The sequence below is a fragment of the Canis aureus genome, chromosome 35 (genome assembly GCF_053574225.1).
Source record: "Canis aureus isolate CA01 chromosome 35, VMU_Caureus_v.1.0, whole genome shotgun sequence".
NCBI classification, from domain to species: domain Eukaryota; kingdom Metazoa; phylum Chordata; class Mammalia; order Carnivora; family Canidae; genus Canis; species Canis aureus.
Genome location: NC_135645.1, coordinates 20,125,751 through 20,149,031, shown reverse-complemented (window position 1 = coordinate 20,149,031; position 23,281 = coordinate 20,125,751).

The window sequence follows — 23,281 nt, the reverse complement described above, 5'->3', positions numbered from 1 at the left end:
AACAATGTTGCTATAAACGTGGGTGCCCGAATGTCTCTTCAAGTCCCTGATTTCCATTCTTTTGGGTATATACCCAGAAGTGGAACTGCTGGGTCATATAGCAATTCTATCTTTAGCTTTTTGAGGAATCACCCTGTTTTCCACAGTGACTGTGCCAGTTTACACCCCACCCACAATGCACAAGGGTAACAACTTTTCTACATCCTCACCAACACTTGTTAAGTGGTAGTCCTCCTTTCAGTGATGATTAGGGTTGGGTTCAAGGTACTGATCATGAAATTTCCTACTGACATTTAAGAAACGGGTGAACGTCCGTTGCTGATCTTTTCTCAGTTCCACTGATAATTTAGTGGTTGTAAAATGACAATTTTCTAATTCTATCATTCTGCATAGAAGAGATTCTTTTTAGAGGAGATTCTTCTATAAAGGAGAATGTTCACACATTAATTACTTGGTTATTCTAAAATAAGGCTTGTACAGGAAAGGAAGAACAGATGTCTAGTTCTTCCTCCATCAGTTTTTAAAGAAACTGGGTCTAGTGAGATTGAAATGGAGACCAAGGAGTATTCTTAAAAATTTTAATGAACCAATAGATTCTTATATATTTTGTGTGTTCCAATTCATGGTAGTCATTATTCTTTTTGATACATGATCCTATTTGAGGCCAGGGAGAGGGAGCCATTTCCAATTGGTTTCTGTTTCCTTTTGATATAGAGCCATTGGTCTGGATAAATTGCTTATTTCCTATTACAATAAGCTGTCCCAATTTCATCTTCTTCATTTCTGCCCCAGGTCTGGCTGGAGTCTGCTATTTCACCAAGAAAGTTAGAATGTTTCAGTGGAAAATCATACTTACAGACCCCATGAGTTCACATCACTACTAGGCCTTTTTTGTGGACAGTCAGAAAATAAATGTGGTTTTTCAAGAGAAAAAAAATGAGTTTCTAATTCAAATTTAAGAGTGAAGGTTTTTGTTTTTCTTGTATATTTTATATAGGTATCTCTTTTCTCTGTTTTCCTTTTTTTTTTTTTTTTTTTTTAAAGTAAGTTCTATGCCCAATGTAGGGCTTGAATTCACAACCCTAAGATCAAGAGTCACATGCTCTACAGACTAAACCAGCCAGGCACTCTTTCCTCTGTTTTTTTTTTTTTTTTTCATGCTAAAAAACTTCTTTAAGTACATTATTGTAATTACCTATTTTAATCTTAAATATATAACCATCGTAGCTTTAAAATAACAATGTATCTACTACTAAAAGTAGTCACTTGGAGCTTTTTTTAACCTAAAGTAATTTTGTCTCTGTGTTGCTATATAATCAACAGTTGAGATCACTGGTTTCAGTTCATCTTCAATTTCAATTTTTTCTTCCTATTTAATATATTTTTTCTCAATTCTATAAAACATTTATATGGTACCAATGTCAAAATTAGAACACAAGTTCATACGTTAATCCTATCTCCTTCTCTATCCTATATGCTTCCTTCCTGATAGGTAGTAATTATTAGCAAATTTTTAAAGTTATCCTTCCCTTGTTTCTTTCTGAAAATATAAATAAATATACATAATAATGTCTATCCCAGATACATACATATGAACACACGTGTATAATAAGTTCATATCTCCGTATTTCCTACACTTATCCAAAACACAGCATATGATAAATAGTATCGTGCTCCTTGCATTTTTTCACCTGACAGTGTGCCCTGGCAATCACCCCATGTAAGTATGTAGACATCAGCCTCCTCCCTTTTTACAGCTACACTGTACTCCATGCGGTGATCGCACCATGACTCAATCAATCCCCTTGTGGTGAATGCTTCCATAGTTGCATTTTTTTTTTTTTGGATATCACTAATAAACCTCCAATGAATAGTCTTGGAACACTCTAATTCATAATCTTTACCAGTGTATATTTAGGATATATTTCTAGAAGTGGGATTGCTGGGTCAAAGGTAACTGTCTACAGCGTAGTATTTTTTTATTTCCCCAGCAATGCTTGAGTAGCGTTTTCCCACAACCAATGGGTGTGATATGCAAGGAATATTTCTTAATTTAGTTTTAATGCAACATCTCTTATTTCAAGAAACATTAAATATCCTTTTTTCCATGAACAGGTGCAGAACAGTCACTTTGCGGGGGAGGGGGGGGCAGTGTGGACAGGTGGGTGCAGGGAGTCTGTGCTTTTCTTGGCCCAGGAGGCTACTCGAGAGGGGAGAAGCAAGTGGGTGGCCTCAATGCAGGTAGACCAAGCCTCATGGGCTTGCAGGTGAGAGAGAACTTGCCCAAGTGGTGACCAATCATCTCTGGCATGATTTTCACCTGATTGAGGCTCTTGCTCTTGCAGATGCCCACTATTTGCTCACCAACTCCAGCAGGATGATGATAACAGGCAGGTGCCTCTTCACCACCTCAGTCTTCTCCATGGGCCACACCTCCTACTTAGTCCCGAGCAGGCGCATCGGCATGATGTGCTGACTCCCCGCGCCAGCCCAGGAATAGCAGGTGCCCGCCCCTGGCCTGTACAGTCCTATCAGTTAATTTCCCCAAGGGACATCTCCAGCAGCTGGTCAAGGTCCATGTCAAGGTAGGTGGGTGGTCTTTTCTTCTGCTGTACTTTGGCTCATTTTATTATTGGGTTGTTGGTTCTTCTTAATTTTAGATACTCTTTTGTAGTTTAGGGATATTATATCAGCCAAGATTCTCTAGAGAAACAAAAGCAGTTGGATATAGATACATATAGAGAGAAAGACTTATTTTAAGAAGTTGGTTCATGTGATTGTGAGGGTTTGCAAGTCTGAAATCTATAGAACAGGTTGGAGATTCATGGAAGAGTTGATGTTTCAGTCGTCAGGCCACAATTTATAGGCTGGAAACAGGTAAGGTTCCCCACGCTGCTGTCTTGAGACAGAATTGCTTCTTTAAGAACCCCGTCTTTGCTTTTAGGCCTTCAGCTGATTGTATGACGCCCCCCGCGGTAGAGATTAATTGCTTTATTCAGTCTACTGATTTAAATGTTAATCACACCTAAAAAATATCTTCACAGCAACCTCCAGAGGGGTGTTTGACGAACATCTAGACACCGTATCCTAGCCAAATTGACACCACAAATACTAAGGATGTTTTCCCCAAATTGTCAACTGTATTTTGACATGGTCTAGGCCAAATCTGATACATAGTATTGAAATATTCATCGAGTTAAATTGACATCTATTTACAGGTGTTGGCCATTTTGAGTCTAAATTGACGAGAATTACTACATTTTAAAGTCTTTGCACTCCTATTAGAATATTAATTTATGTGAAGATTACTAATACTTTGCATTCATTTTTTAATCATGACTGAAGTTAAATGAAAACTTGTATATACTCATAGAAACATTGGGTTTAAGAAAACAGGTCACCAGATAATCTCCACAAGAGGGAATCTTTTAATTCTTAAATCTATACTTCTGTGGTTCTTCTATAGTGAATGAAAACATTTGAAAATCTGAGAAAGAACGCCCCCCCCAAAAATTTCCACCAAATATTCCATACACGTGAATTTTATTTCCTAGAAACACGCCAAGCCCTTTCTTCCCCTGGGGAAATTTTTTTTTCCCCCTAGATTGACATACAAGTAGTCCCCAGCAGCATCTTAAACCCCCTGCCTCTTGGTCTCAGTGATTGGTTCTGATCAAGACAGAATGATCTGGGTCCTTTCCTGGGACTTCTCATCTTGCGGGGAGGGAGAGCCAGGTCAGTCCCCCTCTACTACGGGTGACGTAATCCGAAGCCACACCTTCCAACGTTTTTTGAAGAAGTCGGTCAACCGTGTAGAAGTGAATAATGACCATAAAGGAAGAATTGGATCTGCTGGGTGGCGGGAGAATTTCAGCTTTATTCCAAGCCCTGGTTCCACCTGTACTTGAGTCAAGCTCCCCTTTGGATAAGCTAGTAGGGGTTTGGTTTCTGTCACCTGCAACCCAGAAAACCCTAACATACACAGGTGCTCAGAAGTTTTGCACATCATTTTAGGGGATTCATGGGCTTCCTAAGGAAGGCCATCTGCGGACCCTAGTCCCCGAATATGAACCTCTCCTCAAGGCTACCCTTCAATCCTGCCAATGCTAGTCTGTCTACGCGATTTATCCAGGAAAACACTAACGATCAAACTCTTTCCCTGGTGCCTTTCATGGACTTGATCACATCCAGCTCTTCCCACCACAATTCATCCAAGGAGACCTCTTCATCCTTGTTTTCTGTCTAAAGACACGGAGGCTGGCAAGGTTAAATGGTATTTTCTAAAGCACTAGGGCTAAACTAAACCTAGTATTTGAGTCTCAATCCTGGAGTTCTTTCTCCCATACTAAAATTGCTTCTCAGCGGTATCGACTATGGGTTGTTATTAAGTATTTTAAGTTACAGCTTTGAAATTTGCCTTTAAATATGTGATTTAATTGAAACAAAGTGTGCGCTCTTGCCAACAGAAAAATAAGATGATGGGAATACGTATAAAATGTACTTAGAAAAGAAAGTTTTAGGGGTGTCTGGTTGGCTCAGTCCGTTAAGTATCTGCCTTCAGCTCAGGTCATGATCCCAGGGTCCTGGGATGGAGCCCCACATGGGGCTCTCTGCTCAGTGGGGAGCCTGCTTCTCCCTCTCCCTTCGCTCCTCCCCCTGCTTGTGTGCTCTCACTCTCTCTCTCAAATAAAATCTTTTTTTTTAAAGGAGAACATTTTAAATTGCTTACTTGCATATCACCCCATGTTTCAACAAGCTGTGATGACTAGCAATAGAATTCTAAAGCACACTGAATTCAGAAAATTCCTTCGGAGGAAAGAGCTGTAGTAATAAAAGTGTCATAAATAATTAGAAGTGTCTGTCCCACATCCACCTTCAAAAGCTGGCACAAAATTACTGACCAGTGACCCACCTAGATTAATCTTCCCACTTTGATCTCGAGCCTACAAGAACCTCGGTGTGCAGCCCGCCAGCGGGGCCCACAGAAGCCCGGGCTTGGGGGTTTGCTCCTGAGGACAAGCGCCTGAAGCAGCCCTCGCAGTTCGCATTTCGGGAATAATGAGACCGCGGGGGAGGCCCCGCTGCACCTTGTCCCGGGGACCCCCTGCTGCTGAGCGCGCAGGCCCCTTCCCTGGCGCCCCCCCGCCCGGCCCCCCAGGGCAACAGGGGGTCCTTCCCTCCGAGCAGGCCAGGTCCACAAAGGACAGCTCAGAGCATTTATTTGAAAAGGGCCGAGTCGTTGGCTCCCAGGAGGCTTACGGGCTGCTTCGGGGGCTGCCCCGGGCCCTGCTAGGGGGCCCGGCTGGGGGGGGGGGCTTGCTTGGGGGACCTGCTCGGGGGCCCTGCTCGGGGGTTCCTGCTCGGGGACCAGCTCGGGGACCTGTTGGGGGACCTGCTCGGGGACTTGCTCGGGGGACCTGCTTGGTGGCCTGTCAGGGACCTGCTCGGGGGACCTGCTTTGGGGCCCGCTCGGGGACCTGCTAGGGGGGACCTGCTCGGTGGCCTGTCAGGGACCTGCTCGGGGGCCTGCTCCGGGACTTGCTCGGCGGCCTGTTGGGGACCAGCTCAGGGGACCTGCTCGGGGGCACCTGCTTGGGGATGCCTATACGGGGGGACCTGCTTGGTAGCCTGTTAGGGACCAGCTCGGGGGACCAGCTCGGGGACCTGCTCGGGGGCACCTGCTCGTGGGCACCTGCTTGGGGCTGCCTACTCGGGGGGACCTGCTTGGTAGCCTGTCAGGGACCTGTTCGGGGGACCAGCTCAGGGGACCAGCTCGGGGACCTGCTCGGGGGCACCTGCTCGGGGGCACCTGCTCGGGGACCTGCTCGGTGGCCTGTCAGGGACCTGCTCGGGGGCACCTGCTCGGGGACCTGCTCGGTGGCCTGTCAGGGACCTGCTCGGGGGCCTGCTCCGGGACTTGCTCGGCGGCCTGTTGGGGACCAGCTCAGGGGACCTGCTCGGGGGCACCTGCTTGGGGCTGCCTACTCGGGGGGACCTGCTTGGTAGCCTGTCAGGGACCTGTTCGGGGGACCAGCTCGGAGAGCAGCTCGGGGACCTGCTCGGGGACACCTGCTCGGGGACCTGCTCGGCGGCCTGTCGGGGACCCCACACACCCCGTGCCCTGTGGGGCTTCCAGGCGGTCAGAGCCTGGGCTCTCCTGGGCCCCGCTCCCTTGTGCCGTGGCCCGCAGAAGGCTCTGGTGTCCCCCCCTTGCCGCCAGCCTCGGCCCGCTCCTCCGGGGCTGCAGGAGGCCCCTCCCCTCGTCCTCCTCCGAGCCGAAGCAGGTGCTTGGAGCCCTGCGGGGCGCCAGCGGGGGTTCTCGTGGGCGGGCGGGCGGCCTGGGGTCCCGGGGGTGGGGCAGGGTGTGGCTCCGCCCTCCGGCCCCCAGCCCGGGACAGGCCCGCGGCCGCCTGCCCGCTGCTGCTTTGAAGGGTGCGGGGTGGGAGCTTCCCGCAGGGCGCATCGGGGGGCGCACGCGCTGCCCTGGGTCTGGGAGCGAAGCGCCGGGGCTCCGGGGTCCGGGGTTCGCTGTCCCCTGGCCCAGCTGATGAGGAGGCTGAGCCCCGCCTGCAGCCGCGCACACGCTGGCGGGGGGGTGGGGGGGGCGGGGGGGGGAGGCTGTCGCGACCTCAAGAGCCCCCGCCTACGAGAGGGTCCCCTGCAGATCCGCAGCCAGCATCTGGGGGGGCGGGGGGGGTTGTGGAAGAAGATAAAAAGCTACACAACCGCTTAACCCTAGAGAGTGGCTGCAAAGAAGCTGGAAGAAAGCTTGCAAAGCAAATTCAGGGACATAACTGGCTTCAGAGATCAACGCAGAACGCGGGGCGTTCCAGTTTGGGAAGTGGGATTTATTTTTTATTTTAGTTTAGTCTTTATTTTTCTGAAGGTATTTATTTATTTATTCATTCATTCATGCATGCATGAGACACACAGACACAGGCAGAGGGAGAAGCAGGCTCCCCGCGAGGAGCCCGCTGCGGGACTCGATCCCGGGACCCCGGGGTCAGGCCCTGGGCCGAAGGCGGGCGCTGCACCTGCCGGGCCGCGGGGGCTCCGGGGCGTCTGGGTAAGTGGAGTTTACATCAAAGCCCCGGGAAAGCAAAGGCGGGGCACAGGAGGGGGGAGCGCCCTGCCCCCCTGTCTCCATCCGTTACCTTGATCCCCTGTGCGGATCCTGAGGTCAGCAAGGGAGACCCGAGGGGTTCGGGAAGGCTGAGGCGGGGGGCCGAGCTCCCTGGGGTGTCAGCCAGTGGCTTCAACCCAGGCTGACCGGGTGGGTGGGTTCCCGCATCGGCCCTTCGCCCCTGTAATCCCGGGGGGTGGGGGTGGGGGGTGCCCTGGAGCCGAGAGGCGGAGGAAGGGCCGCAGCAATTTGTAGGAGATTCCCGTGTGCATTTCATCGGTGTGGGCGCCCCAAACCGTCGGAGCCACCAAATGGGGTGCAGGCCTCTGTGATGCCACCGTGCAGGCGCTCGCCTTTCCTGCCCGCGGCCTGGGGCGCGCTCCCCCACCTGCTTGGGCTGCAGGTGGCAGCGATGCAAGGCACCTGCTGGGCCCCAGGCTCCTTCCTTGAGCACTAAGCAGGGGAGAATCTTTTCAGGCAGAAGGTGGGGGAGTCAGTGAATCCAAGGAGCTTTTCCTTCCGGACGTGCCTTGGGTTACACGAGACCCTGGTGGTCGGGTCTGCACATTCCGTGGTCTTCTGTGTTCCTGTATCCTGGGATGCGAGCATTAACCCGAGATTCTTAAAAGTACAGGTTATTTCTTGCTCTGAGTCCTGTGAACATGCTTTCGCAGACACGCGTTTCTGGGACCTGTTTTCAAGTAGGTGCCCCTATGCACGTTCCTATAAGCACTTGTGTTGACCGGGACAGATTCCCAAACTGGGAGTCGTGGGAAGCTGTTACCTAGTTTTGCAGCAGATGGATGCTCCCCGGTGGACCTTCCGCCCCCTCCGTTCCCATCCCAGGCCAGCTCACCCGTCCTGGTAGCAGAGCCTTCATGCAGTCCCGGTCCTGGCTCTCTCTCCCTTCCAGGTGTGTAACACCTGGTGGCCATTTCTCCTTAGGTCACTCGTGCTTTTTTCAGCTAATATAGCATTAGATTCACCTTCAGTTGTGTCAACTGTCACCTTCAGTTGTGTCAAACTTCACCGTAGGTCATGTACTAAACATACACTTATCTTTCACTTCTGTCCTAATTCTAGCAGCTGTCTTCAGCTCCGAGATGGGAACTTTCCAGAAGGGAAAGAGCCAGAACTCCTCTGAGACCCATCCACAAAATCGATTTTTACTTCCGTTCTCAACTTGCCCTCGAAACACAGATGTTGTGCTTAAAAGACTAATTGATCATTTTATTTCAATTGCACAGAAATGGTGTTGAGAAGTGAGCAGACCTTAGACCATTAGAGCTCGATATTTGGCAAAAAGCAATCTGCTTATCAATTAAAATCAGAAACTCAAATCCCTACCGTTTCCACTTGTCATAGTACTAAAGAAAAAAAGGTACCCCTAAATGCTACAGTCCTGACGACCAAATTCGTATGAAACGATATCGAAATATTTATAATGTTAGTGCTGTCGATTATAGTAGAAATCTGGCTCTAAAAGCTAATAATTTATATCTATTTTCCTTCACAGTCCATAAGTTAAATGTGCCATTCTTTATATGCCATAGATCTGATTCCCTTTTCTACCACATACTTTACATGAAATCACTTGCTATTATTATTTGTGTAATTGAATAACTTTCTTCCCATACCATTCTTCATATTTTACAAGTGAAATGGCACTTGGGTCATTAGCAGTGAAAGACAACCAGGAAATCCAAACTACTTAGGGAAAACAAAGCAAGAAAACAACTTTCATGATTAAATTATCATCTCTCTTCTGTATTTAATTACTATTTCCAATCGACATTCGCTCGGTTCCACTTATGTGCTTTGCACTGTACTTGGCATTATAGTTAAATCAGAGAAAATTAAGACAAAGAACTGGCCAACATGTAGAAACAGATGTGAAAACTGAGCAAAGTAAAAGGCCAACGGATCGATAATCCACTTGCAGGGTGTTGTTGGAATGCAGAAGAAGGGATTCTTTTTGACTAAAAGATAGGGACAGGAATTGTGGAGAAAGTAATAGTCTGGCCAGGAAATAAAAAGAACTTCAGAGAAAAAGGGAGGTCGGAGCCCCAAGCTAAGGGAGGAACATCAGAATAGGCACCTGGGTTTAGAAATGCAGTCGTATTTGGGGAAACTGTTGGGGATTTCTAGGTCGTTGGACCAGGTGGCCTGGGGAAATGAGATGAATCCAGAGAGTAAAGTTTGGCAGATTTTGAATGGTCTTAGACACTGTGGTAGATGGTAAAAGCAGTCATATATTCTCATCCCTTTATGTGTACCACTCTTTCCAAAAGGAAAAAAAAAAAACCTATTTTTTGAAGCATTTAGATTTACAAAAAAAGTTGTGGGGAAGGAATAGATTCCCACACACTCCTTTTCCCCTCCTTCCTTCCACTCTCACACACATGGTTTTTCCTATTAACATCATCATTAGTGTGGTATGTGTGTTATGACAGGGCCAATATTGACAATCATTATTACCTGAAGTCCATAGTTCAAATCAGAGTTCACTCTATTGTTTATTGTATGAATTTTAATAAACGCATTGTCATGTGTCCACCATTCATATTCTACAGAACGGTTTCACAGCCCTAAAAGCCTTGTGTTCCACTCATTCTTCCCTCTTTCTTGCAAACTTATGGTATTTATTGATCTTTTACTGTCTCTAGTTTTACCTTTTCTTTTTAAAGATTTATTTTTATTTATTTATGATAGACATAGAGAGAGAGAGGCAGAGACACAGGCAGAGGGAGAAGCAGGCTCCATGCAGGGAGCCCTACGCGGGACTCGATCCCGGGACTCCAGGATCGCGCCCTGAGCCAAAGGCAGGCGCAAAACCGCTGAGCCACCCAGGGATCCCCTCTAGTTTTACCTTTTCAAGAATATCCTATATTAAAACCACACAGTATATAGCCTTTCCAGATTGGCTTCTTTCACTTAGTAATATGCATTTACGTTTCCTCCATGTATTTTCATGGTTTAATAGTTCATTTCTTTTTAGTCACTGAAGAACACTCCATTCTATGGATATACCACATTTCGTGTATCTACCTATTAAAGGACACCCAAGTTGCTTCCAATTTTTTTTTTATAATCATAAAACTACTATGGGTACTCATGCACATCCCTTTTTAGTGTGACTTTGCACCTCCTCCCAGCAAGACATTGTCTATTTCTCTACTCCTGGAAGCCAGGCTTTGATCATTGAGTGGTTTTGGATTATGACCATTAGGAAGCATGACAAACACACATTGGGACTTCTCTATTGCTGATCTCAAAACCTTGCAACAGCCATGTGAGGAAGCCTGGACTAATCTATAAGATGAGACATGAAGGTCAATTCTCTCTGCTGTCCTGACTGACAGCCAGTGAGGCCATCCTTCTAAGCCATTCAGCCACAAACTTATTTGCCATCCAACATTAAATATATGAGAGATCAGACCAGAGAAGCCGCTCCGCTGACTCAATCTTTCAACTAAATAAATGGTTTATTTCAAATCACCAGGATTTGAGGTGGTCTGTTATCTAGTGAACACTAACATACCAGTGACATCCTAACTACGAACTAGTCTGTTGTATAAGTGAGAAGTTAGAGTCTAACAATGAGATTATTTAGAAACCTATTGCTTTCAGTCTATAGGAGAGATTCTGAGGATCAAAATTTTGGATGATCATCAGAAAAAAAAATGGTGTTAAGGAGGTTGGAGCAGAGAAGATCATGGAAAAGGACATTTATCCATTTCTTCATGGAATTTAAAATAATTCATAAATACAAAAATCTGTAAACACCAATGTACTACATAAATATCAGTTTCATTTTATTCCAGAAGAAACCTAGAACTATAAGAACATTTCCATGGAACTTTTTAAATAATACTGATCATTTTGTGTGTGTGTACACATAGCTGCTTGTATTAGAGGATCTCTGCCTGTCTGGAGACAAACATTTCAAGGCAAGTGCAAGTTTTTATCTAAAAGTACAGACACAAGAAAGCTTGAAATGCCTATGTTTTCTCCCAGGCGTTAACTTTAGGACAAAATCAGAAGATCCGTAACTTAGTGTAGAGAGGTTTATAATTAGAAAATTAACAGATACTTTGAACAGATTTATGAAGGCAGACTCAGCCACAGGATGAGGGGGACTAATGAGGCAGGTGGAGCATGGTAGCCTAAGAGCATAGAGAAAGGTGCCAATTGACTACTGGGTTTGAAAAAGGTAGCTTTTGAAATGCCCAGAAAGTCCAGCAAGGACAAATATGATGTCCTGGCTAGTAGACTGAGCCTGATCACAGAGAACCTTGTAGACATTTAACAGGCAGATAAATAGAATTGTGTCAGTGATACGGTAATCTAGCTAACAAAACTCCAGACACTGGGTCACTGGATCAGATATTGAGTCTGAGAATACCTTAACCCTGAATCTCCTACTACCTGGAATGTCCTTCCTTCAGGTATGCACATGGGCACTGTGTTTTGGTTAAGTAGTCACTCAAATACCCCCAATCCCAGAGACTTTTAACTTTAGATTCTAAAATGTTCCCTACTTCCCACAGACACACCCCTTATCCCACCCCCTGCTCTATTTTCCTTCACAATTACCACTCTGGTATTTTATATATTTTCCTCTGTCACATTGTCCCATAAAAATACAAAATTCGTGAAAGCAAGAGCATAATTCTCTAGTGTATTCTCAGGGCCCAGTACGGTAGTTGGCCTCGGACACTCAAGAAATCTTTCTGAATTACTGAGCAAAGAAAATAAGCCATCGTGTCCAATCATGGCAGGGTATGGAGCTCTGTCCTGCCTTAGGAGTGGTTCAGGTCCTGGGGTTCTTGCAAGCCTATGTGTAGCCTCTTGTCATAGATCACCTATGACAAACCCAGGCAAGCAGAATCGGGGGCTGTTATGACTGTTGACAAGTAAAGATAATCAATCTACTCTCCAATGTTATTCTGTTGATAATAAGACACATGTGGAATGGGTGTGTGATCCCCGAAGTGATAAAATGCCATACTACCAATTTCATGATAACTCTTAGTTATCGTTCACCAGAAGTTGAAGATGGTTAGAAAATTCAACTGAAATCCACTCTCCAACTGTAGCCGAGACTGCCATCGCCTGTGAAACACCCCTTCTTCCCGTTCTCCTTAGTGACAAATCCCTTAGAGCTCCCTTGGGTTCATTGACTCTCAGAATGAAAGACCTTATTCGCCAGATTTCCTAACAGCCCTCATAATGAGATGGGGTCACATGCTGAGTTCTGATTGGTGAAATGTATGTGGACGTGTTGGAGACTTCAGAGAATGTTGCTTAAAAAGATCTGGGATGAGAAGCACTCATTTTTAGCAGGAGTCTGCATTCTCCATGCTACCCCTCAACAAGGCGTTGATGGTTGGAAACCCTGGAAATCCAGCACTCCTCTTGGAACTTAAACTGCTACTGAGAATGGATTGTGGCCATGTGCGAGGAAAGGATGAAGGAAAGAAAGTTAGGATCCCGGGCCCTAATGATTCCCTAGAGTTACCATAGCAGCTCAGGACGTCCCATCTCCAGACAGAGGCATAAGTTAAAAAAGCACTTCTGGTGCTGCTACTGCTTTTGTTGGTCTATGCAGCTGAATCGGATCCTAACTAACATGTCTGGCTTCAAGAATCCTCACAAATAGATGAATGGGAAAAAAAATACTGGATTTATATCGAGAAAACAGTTCCTGTTGAAGGGATACCTGACAACTCTTGTCACTTACAACTGGTGAAGTAATTAAATCTGTCGGAGAATGTTTCTGTAACTTAAAATGTGAGGAAATACTACATACTTGTAAAGTTGTGACAGTTAAATGTAAAGCCCTCTATATAGAGTATTAACAGGAATTGTGAGTAAGAGGTCATTGCAAAAAAAAAAAGAAATCCTTGTTTCTTCTGGCCTGTTTACACATTTCTAAGAATCAACTGATCAGTGTCTCATCACATAGAAGAACTGAAATTAGAACCACCTACTGTGTACAAATGAGGATTAGATGCTCAGACAAAAGGAAATAAATTGTGCTACCAGCCACCTCTATTCTAAATAGGAGAAATTTTTTTGACAAAAATCAACTTTCACCTACTCATGAATTACCACTGTTCCCTTTCCAAATAGACTAACAGATGCAAGTGACAAAAATTAATTTTGGTTTCTATCCACAAATCTATATCTGGCTTAGCCTTATTCCTTGGAATAGTTGACTAGAAGAGGCTGAGAATCTTGCTGATTATTTTCTGACAGTTCACAATGCAGGAAAGCCTTCAAACCCCGTATTAGGGTGAATTTGGCAAAATTCTGTATTTCAACCTCAGGCTTAAAATATTTTGTTGATAATACTTAGAGAAAGGAAACTGGAGACTGAGGAGAGAAAAAGGAATGGCGGAGTAGAAAGAGCTGTTTTTTTGCAACGCATCCTGGCAAGAAATAAAGTGGACGAGGGACAGATGGTGCCAAAACCTGAGGACTACACGTGTGCATTTTGTGCAGGAGGAAATTAGGGATGGGTTGAGAAATTACTACTGCAGTGTGGTATCATTATGATGTTTACAGGCATTTTTGGCTTCCCACCTTCTGGGCACATAGAATCAGGTGCTTTGTGGCCCCTTTGTGGACAGGTGATGAGGTATGGGAAGAAGATACCTGTCATTTCTGAGCCCAAGCATTCAATCGTTGCTGCCGGAACCCCCCAGAGCTTTCTTTCCCTTTGCCAGCGTGGCCCCCACTGTTTGAGATAGATTGGGTTCTTGAGTGTGGTAAAAAGGCACAAAACCCCAGCTGACCACCCCCCTCCGCCCGCCCAGATATGTAGAATGAGTGAGATATAGATTTAGATTTTTTTTTCTGTCCCTGAGATTTTGGATTTCTTTGTTGCTGCAACATAATCTAGCCTTTCTCGACTAATCTATACAATATTAGAAAGTTTGCCATAATATGCCATGGAGAGGCCATGGGTAGAGGTAAGGCTATAAAATAATGCAGATGGGGGAAAAAAACATGTTGTCAGTGGAATTTTGCTACATTAGTCATGCAAAGCTAAGTTAAAAATATGATAGAAAAATTGGGATGGAAAACTCGGCTGTTTACAGACTTCTCAGAGGAATGGAGCATAGGAAGTTTGGATGCTTTGCTGAGCAAATGGTTAGGCTGGGAATGACTGTCCCATTGCTCTGTGGCAAGGGGAAAAAGAGAAGGTCAAATTCCAGCAAGACCTGAGGGGAGGGGAGGTTGTGGGGAGTGAATTGAAGCTGAGAGATCTGGAAAAGTTGGAGTCTGGAAGGGTGGGAGGGAACTGATATGATTACAGATGAATTAGAACTCTCAAGGTAGAACTGAGGTGTCTAATAGGGAATTATATTAAGTATTTTTGTGTGGCATGCAAATGCAACCCTCTCTCCAACTTCCCACAAAATCTTTACGGAATCTCCCAAAGCAAATTTAATTTCACAAAAGCTTAGAAACTGCCACAGGTTTTACTGAAGTGTTGATTCCTGCTTCAAGGTAGGGGTAGGATAAGATTATTAAGTCCCCATGGGGCCCAGCTATAATTGATAAACTATTTTATCCCTTTTTTTCAAGCATTCATATTACTCTGTGCTTCTAGAATCACATGAAGATTTTTTTGAGGCTGCAAAAAATAAGTCGAGACAGTTTTATAACCTTAAAGGATGTCAAAGCTATAGGAGACAAATTTAAAACCACCATTTTTATAGTTTTCAAATACATTTTTTTGGGAAAAATTAGATTGTTTTCCATTTTAAGTCAATAGTATTATTTTTTTATTTTTATTTTTTTTAGTATTATTATTTTAAAATGGAGCTGTGATCTTGCTCTCAAAAGAAACTTGAATACTGATGATTTTCAAACCAGTGGCAGCTAAGGGTGGGGAGAAGACCAAGACAGGGGAGTTATTAGCTTTCTACCATTTCTCGCATTCAATCAGAGTGTCTTTCCTTTATATATTTAAATATTAGAATCCCATAAAGAGTTCATAGGTTTTTGTTTTTTTAATGCAAATGTTAAAAGTTTGAGGTATGGGAAGGTGGGTGAGGAAAGAAAGTGCATTTTGAATGCAACAGATATGTCTGGATCTGCTGATATATAGTTCTTTTGAGAAGGTTTGAATGTTTCTGTGTGTATTCTCTTTATTAGTAAACATAGGCCTATCCAACCTAACCCCAGATTTCAAATACTTTCCTGCCTGGTCTCTTCTGAAAAGTATCTCTATTAAGTTCTTCTCATTTGTTTTAGTTTTGTTTTGCTTTTAAATCCCCAGTCAGCTCTACTTTGTCAATGCTGCTCCCTTTATTGTACCCTCAAGACAGCTGTGAATCTGCCAAACTGACCTTATATACTTCGAACATCTTGTGGCATTTGGCTTGAACTCTGCATCCCTCTTATTTTCTTATTTTCTACTAATGATTTTCATTTCACATTTTTGATTTTAGAATTTTATTCCAAGCTTGGTGTTGTCCCACATCTCTCTGACTCCTTAAGTATTGTGAGTGGTCTGTGAATTTGTCAAAGTCAGGTACCACGACTTTAGCTAACCCATCTTCAATTATAGAAACAAAATCAAAATATTATCTTTAAAGCAGAAATTAATGACCAGTTTATATGTGTATTTTATGGCTCAAATTACAGCTCTGAGAAGAGATTCTGCTATATTTAAAAATATAAACAATTCCCATTCCAAGACAACTCTGCCAAGAGAAATAGCAATAAAGGGACAAAGCTTCCGAATCTTTTAAGAGGCATCAGTAAAGCAGGCTGCCAATTTTTATTCTCAACCTGTCATTGGGAAATTTCTTATGGAACCAAAGATGTTGGTTGAGAGAGAGGAAATCAGTGCATCAGGTTTAAGTGCATTATGAGGATCAGTCACCTGTTTGTGCAAATTTCTTGAGCTGTTAGGAACTACTCGAGCTAGATCTCCTACGTACCACTTCCATTGGACAATGGGCGGCTGCCACCCATGCTCAGATATGGCTTAGTGGGATAGACGACATTGCATATAAGATGGGTAGTCCAAGTTCCTGGTCACTTGTCTTGTGGTGACGGACTTCTTCACTGTCTACCAGGACAGCAACAATCCAGAGCTATATCTCAAATCCATAGCTAAATCTCAAATGATGCTCCCATAGTTGCTGAGCAGAGTGTTTTATTGCTCAAAACTCTGAAATGTCCAAATGGAGGTTTGTGGCAGGCTCCATTTAGCTTTATAACAGCCTATAGGAAATGTAGGCACCATTAGGTCAGCTGGGTGTTAAGGCTCAAGTGACAGAGTGCTTGTAATGCAACCCGGGACAGCTGGGGAGCCTTCATTAGGCCGTATCGAAAGTTGTACGAGGTAATTGAGGAATGGTCAGAGCAACAGACCCAGATATATCTGTTGCATCCACAGTCTGAGGCCCACTAGCTGTTTAACTTTTTCTCTGTGCTTGGTAGGACACAGTGCAGCAATTGTCATTCCTTGGAAGGCTACAATATGCTTGAAAACGGGACATCCAGATATTTCACTGAACTGGCATGTCCTTGTGTTTCATTGGGGTCTACCTCCCAGCATCTTGTGTGCATGTTTCTTCCCGAGATATGTGTATTATTCTCACCTGGTCCAATATGCGCGATGCTTTTAATGTAGTGGACAGTGTGATATTCTGGGGACTGTGACGTGATCAAAATCCCTATGGGCAGGCTTCTAATAGAGAACCAGAAAATTAACAGATGAATTAACATTGTGAAAAATACTGTTGGCTCTGTCAGATGAAAACAAATTGATTCTAATAGTCTTGGTTTGTTATTAAAAAAAATCATTTGCCATCTTAATTATTTCATACCGGTCACTAGAGGCTCTGTTGATTTGCTCCAGTCCAGTGTCCATATCTGGTAAGTCAGCTCCAACTAAAGTTTCCACTTGGCCTGTTAAGATATTCCCATGTCATTCTTGAAGACCTAAATTCTTCAATGATGAAACAAGGAAGTTAAACAAAGATGTGAAAGGGGCACCACCTGCATCCCTTTCCTAGGGCTGCTGTGATAAAGTATGGTAAACTGGGTGGCAAAAAACAACAGAAATGTATCATCTCACAGTCTTGGGGGCCAAGAGTCTGAAATCAAGGTTGGTAGGGCCATACTTATTCTGAAATCTGGAGAGCAGAATCTTCTTCGCTTCTTCATGGCCTCTGGTGGCCATCGATCCTTAACATTCTTTAGCTTGCAGACGCTTCACTCCAGTCTCTGCCTACATTGTAACACGGCCTTCCCTTTTCTGTGTCTCTCTCCTCTCCTTAAAGGGACACCAGTCATATTGGATTAAGGACCCACCCTACGCTAGTTAGGATGTCATCTTAATTTAATTAATTACATCCACAAATCCACAACAACCCTATTACCAAAAAAGGTCACATTCTGAGGATCCAGAGCTTAGTTAGGACAGCAATGTATCTTTTGGGGGAATATAATTTAACCCATCATATCACCTCTATATTTTATCAAGACTTTGATGTTGGTACTCATTTCTGAAATTTCCCCAAAGGTTCAGTGTTTTGTTTAGTGGATAAGGATTATTTCAGGGGCTTCGAATATGCCCCTATTTTAATACCCTTGGGTCCATTGGTCAGGGAGCCAATATTGGGATTCTGCTAGTTATAGTTTGTGTATTTACCAACTACGCATTCAGAAACAAAGAAAATAACTTCAGAGTTTATTTGCAAATTCACTGGGCCTATCTGATATGGACTCAGGCTGAAATTCCATTTATTTCCTGACCTCATGTCCTAAGCCCTTGGTCGGACTTTTCTCATGATGGAATTCTGACCCGCAGAGCCAGTGCCTGAACATTGCCCTTTCCTAGTTGATGGTAATTCTAGCAATGAGAAGCAGAATCTTTTGGTGGAAGGCTGTAAAGAAACTCCATATTATATACTTGTGACAATGTCAAAGGAACACGTTATCTCTTGATTCAAAGATCTCTAAATAAAACAGGTCTGGGAAGTAGGTGAAAGGCAATGACACTTCATTACAGTGATAACAATTCAAGTTATGTGTACACTGGCCAGATCTGTGGTTTGATAGTTTTATTTGCTTTTTTGTCATTGTTTTGCTTTACAAAAATCTATATAACAGCAATCTTTTACCCAAATATTTTAGGCTGCTGCCGATGATTCCCAATTATTAAAGCATTTTGATTAACAATCTGGACTTGACTGCTATTATAGCATTCATGCTCATTGATTCCTGTCTTGTCGTTGGTCCTCTATTAAATCAGTCAGGGAGAAAGTGAGAGATTTCAAGGAATTGGGTTCCCTGATTGTAGGGGCTGGAAGGTCTGAAATATGTAAGGCAGACCAGTAGGCTGGCGACTCTCAAGCAGGAGCTAAATGTAGTCCATAGGTGGAATTTCTTCTAACTCAGGACATCTCAGTTTGGCTCTTTTCCCCCCAAGTCTTATTGAGAAAAAATTGACATACATCACTGTGTAAGTTCAAAGTCTACAACATAATGGTTTGACTTCCATATATTGTGAGATGGTTACCACAGTTGATTCAGCTAACATTCATCATCTTATAATGAAAAGAAAAAAAAATTCTTTTAAAAAATTTATTTATTTATTTTAGGGGGATGCAGAGAGGGAGGAGAAAATGAATCCCAAGCAGATGCCCTGCTGAGCAGGGACCCTGATGCAGGGCTCGATCTCATGATTTCAAAGGTCATGAACTGAGCTGAAACCAAGGGTCAGAGGCTTAACCAACTGAGCCACCCAGGTGCCCCAAGAAAAAACAATTCTTATGATGAGAATTCTTAAGATTAACTCTTAACAAGTTTCCTACATATCATACTGTCGTGTCAGCTACAGTAGTTGTTGCACATTGTCATTGTGTTGTACGTTATATCCCAAGTACTTATTTCTCTTACAACTAGAAGTTCGCACCTTTTGACCACCTTCCTTCAATCTTACCCTCTGCCTCTGCTGACCACAAGTCTGACCTACGAGTCTGTTTATTGGTGTTGTTTGTTTGTTCATTTGTTTTAGATTCCACATTTAAGTCAATATACAGTATTTGGCTTTCTGTCATATTCATCTAAGATAAGCCCTCAAGGTCCACCCATATTGCCATGGATGATAGGAATTTCTCATTTTTTTATGGCTATACAATATTCCATTGTGCATATATACCACAATTTCTGTATCCATTCATCCATTGATGGACGTTTAGATTGCTTCCATGGTTGGCTATTGTAATAATGCTGCTGTTATGAAGATGTGGGTGCAAATATATTTTCGAGTTAGTGTTTTTATTTCCTTTTATATATCCCCAGAAGTGGAAGTACTGGATCATATTGTAGCTCTTTTCAAAATTTTTTGAGGATCCTCCATTCTGTTTTCCATAGTGGCTGCACCAATTTACTTTCCCACCAACACTGCATAGGGATTTCCTTTTCTCCACGTCCACACCAGCATTTGTTATCCTTGTCTTTTTGATGGCCATTCCAACAGGCCTGAGGTGATATCTCATTGTGGTTCTTATTTGCATTTCCCTAATGATTAGTGATGCTGGCATTTTTTCAAGTGTCTGTTGGCCATGGTATCTGCAAATTGTGACCATTTTACTTCTTCTTTGCCTATTTGGACGCCTTTTGTTTCTTGTTTGATTGCTGTCACTGGCACTTCCAGTATTACATTGAATAAAAGTGGTGACAGCAGACATTCTTGTCTTGTTCTTGATCTTAGGGGAAAAGTTCTCAGTTTTTCACCACTGAGTACATTGATAGCAATGGGTCTGTCATATATGGCCTTTATTATGTTGAGGTACATTCCCTCTAAATCTGTTTTATTGAGAGTTTTTGTCATGAGCAACTTTTGAGTTTTGTCAAATGCTTTTTCTGCATCTACTGAGATGATTGTAAGATTTTTATCCTTTGTTTTGTCGATGTGGTGTATCATGAAAGATTAGCAAATATTGAACCATTCTTGCATCCCAGAATAAATCCCACTGGATTGTGAATAGCCTTTTAAATGTATTGATGAAGTTATTTACTAATAATTTCCTGAGGAGTTTTAGATCTCTCTTCACTGTGGATATTGGCATGTAGGTGGTTGTCTGTGTGTATGTGTGTGTTTGTCCAGTTTTTCCATCAGGGTATGCTGGCAGTGTGGAATATATTTGGATGCTTGCCTTTCTCTTCTATTTTTTTATTTAAAATTTTTTTTAAGATTTTATTTATTTATTCATGAGAGACAGAGACAGAGAGAGAGAGAGAGAGAGAGGCAGAGACACAGGCAGAGGGAGAAGCAGGCTCCATGCAGGGATCCCCATGTAAGACTCCATCCTTGGACTCCAGGACCACTCCCTGGGCCAAAGGCAGGCACTAAACCACTGAGCCACCCAGCGATCCCCATCTCTTCCATTTTTTTAAATAGTTTGAGGAGAATAGGAATTAACTCTTCTTTAAATGCTTGATAGAATTCACCTCTGAAGCCATCTGGTCCTGGACTTTTGATTGGGAGTTTTTTGGTTACCAATTCAGTTCTGTTACTGGTAACTGGTCTTTCAGATTTGGTGTTTATTCCTGAATCAGTTTCTGGAGACAACTTCTAGGATTTTATCCATTTATTCTAGGTTGTCCAAATTGGTGGCAGGATTTTTTTGTAGCATTCTCTTATAATCTTTTGTATTTCTATGGTGGTGTTACTTCTCCACATTCTCATTTCATTTTATTTATTTATGTTCTCCTTTTTTTTTTTTTTCATGATTAGTATGGCTAAGGGCTTATCTATTTTGTCTTTTCAAAGAACTAGCCTTTTTTTTTTTTCATTAGTCTTTTTTATTATTTAGTCTCTCATTTATTTCTGCTCTGGCCTTTATTTCCTTCCTTCTGTGAATCTTGGATTTTGGTTGTAATTCGTTTTCTAGCTACATTAGGTATAAGGTTAGATTACTTATTTGAGCTTTTTCTGATTTTGTTCTAATTATAATTTTCCCTCTTAGAACTATTTTTGCTGCATCATGAAGATTTTGGACTACTACTACTTTTTTTTTCATTTTCATCCACCTCCATATAATTTTTTATTTCCTCTCATTTTTCTTCATTCGTCAGCTGTTTAGTAACGTATCGTTTAGCCTCCACATGTTTATATTTTTCTCAGTTTTTGTTTTGTGATGAATTTCTAGTTTCATACCATAGTGGTCAGAAAAGACACATGATATGATTTCAATTTTATTTAATTTATTGAGACTTGTTTTGTGGCCTAACAGGAGATCTATCCTGGAGATTATTAGATGTGCACTTGAAAAGAATTGTATTTTGTTTGGTTTTGGATGGAATATTCTGTATATATCTGTGAAGTCCATCTGGTAAATGTGTCATTCAAAGACACTGTTTCCTTATTGATACCTACCTGGATGATCTATCCATTGTTGTAAATGGGTTGTTATAGTTTCCTATTATTGTAGTACTGTCAATTTTTGCCTTTATGTCTATTAATCTTTGTGTATTTAGGTGCCCCAATGTTGCTAACATGGATATTTAAAACTGTTATATCCTCTTATTGAAGTGACCCCTTGATCATTATGTAATGCCCTTCCTTGTCTCTTGTTACAGTCTTTGTTTTAAAGTCTTTGTTTACTTTAAGTATTGTTATCTCAATTTAGCTATTTGCATGGTATATCCTTATCCATCCCTTCACTTTCAATCTGTGTATATCTTTATGTTTGAATTGGGAAACCTCACACATAAAATTAACCAACACAATTCTTTGATCCATCAGTGAAGTAAGTTGGGCCATTATATGGCAGCATTTCTCACCTCATTGTTAATCCACAAGGGATAACTTATATACCACTTTATTATAATCTGATAACTTCTGCATTTTTTTGTGCTTTGGTGAGCAATATGTTTTCTGGGTCCTCCTACAGACATAATTACAGTTTGGGTGAGTAAGAGTATACATAATATGAGTGAGGGTGAGTATACATAATAAATCTACTCTTTCATTACTCTGTTCCTGAGCCTTTATACTCCTCTTTCTGTAATATACTCAGAATGCTATGGAATGTTCATGTCATTCCATATAAGCAAGCCAGTCTTGGGTCAGAGCACTCCTAGATACTTGAGCTAACACAATGAATCAAGTATCTCTGGTAAATGTACACACAGTGATAAATTTGACCTGATATAAAAATGTGCTCCTTTTTTTCCACATAGGGCCTTAGAAATCCATTGTCACACGTATTTTTTAGATGTTAAATATACTAATATACTAATATACTAAATTAGGAAAATCTGAAAAAATTTTGCTATAAAAGTATCACTTTACATGTTGGAATTTGCTTTTAGCCCCTGGGCATGTGGGATCTGACTCTACTCTGAGAAGCAATAAGTCTGGTGAATTGTCATGAGGAGAGTTGGTTTTTGCTTGCAAGGTGACTAGAGGACTCACAAGATCTCTAAACAAAGTAAAATCAGCCTTACCTAAGACAGGGATAAAAGGCTGCTTCTGCCAAGATGGCAGGAGTAGTAGGCTTGGAGGGCATGAGAACTCAGATTCCTTTGAATCTACTTAAGTATATTCATTCCAAGAGTGAGAATCCAATTTATTTTTTTTATGAAAAATTGTACTAAATTACATAAGAGGCTGATGACACTCTACCTCCATCTCTATTTAATTCAGCCTACATGATCAGACTGTACATTTGATTTTTAGCTTTATTATCCTGATAAGATATCATTTTAGGGCAGGCTCCAGGTCCTTGATAATACTTTAATAATTTAAGCCTTGATTTCATTTTCTTTGACGCTCCTTCTCTCCTTTACCCTTTGTTCTGTCTCTCTCTCTCTCTCTCTGACTTTCTCTCCTTCCTTTTTCCCTTCCTACTTTCTTCTTTCTCCTCCTCCCTTCCTCATTCTTCATCTACATCTAGAGTAATTATAAGCTGCCAGTCTAATTTACGGTCACTGTACTCATCTTTATCAAGACCTATTTTAGAAACTTACTGTTCTAACAAAGCCTAACCTTTATTCCTGTTGATGTTGGATAATTTAAACTTTTTTTGGTCATTTCATACAATCTGTTTTGTGTGTCCCATTTTCCAATAGTCTTACACCATTATTGCCTTTAACCCAAATGAGGCAAGACAATCT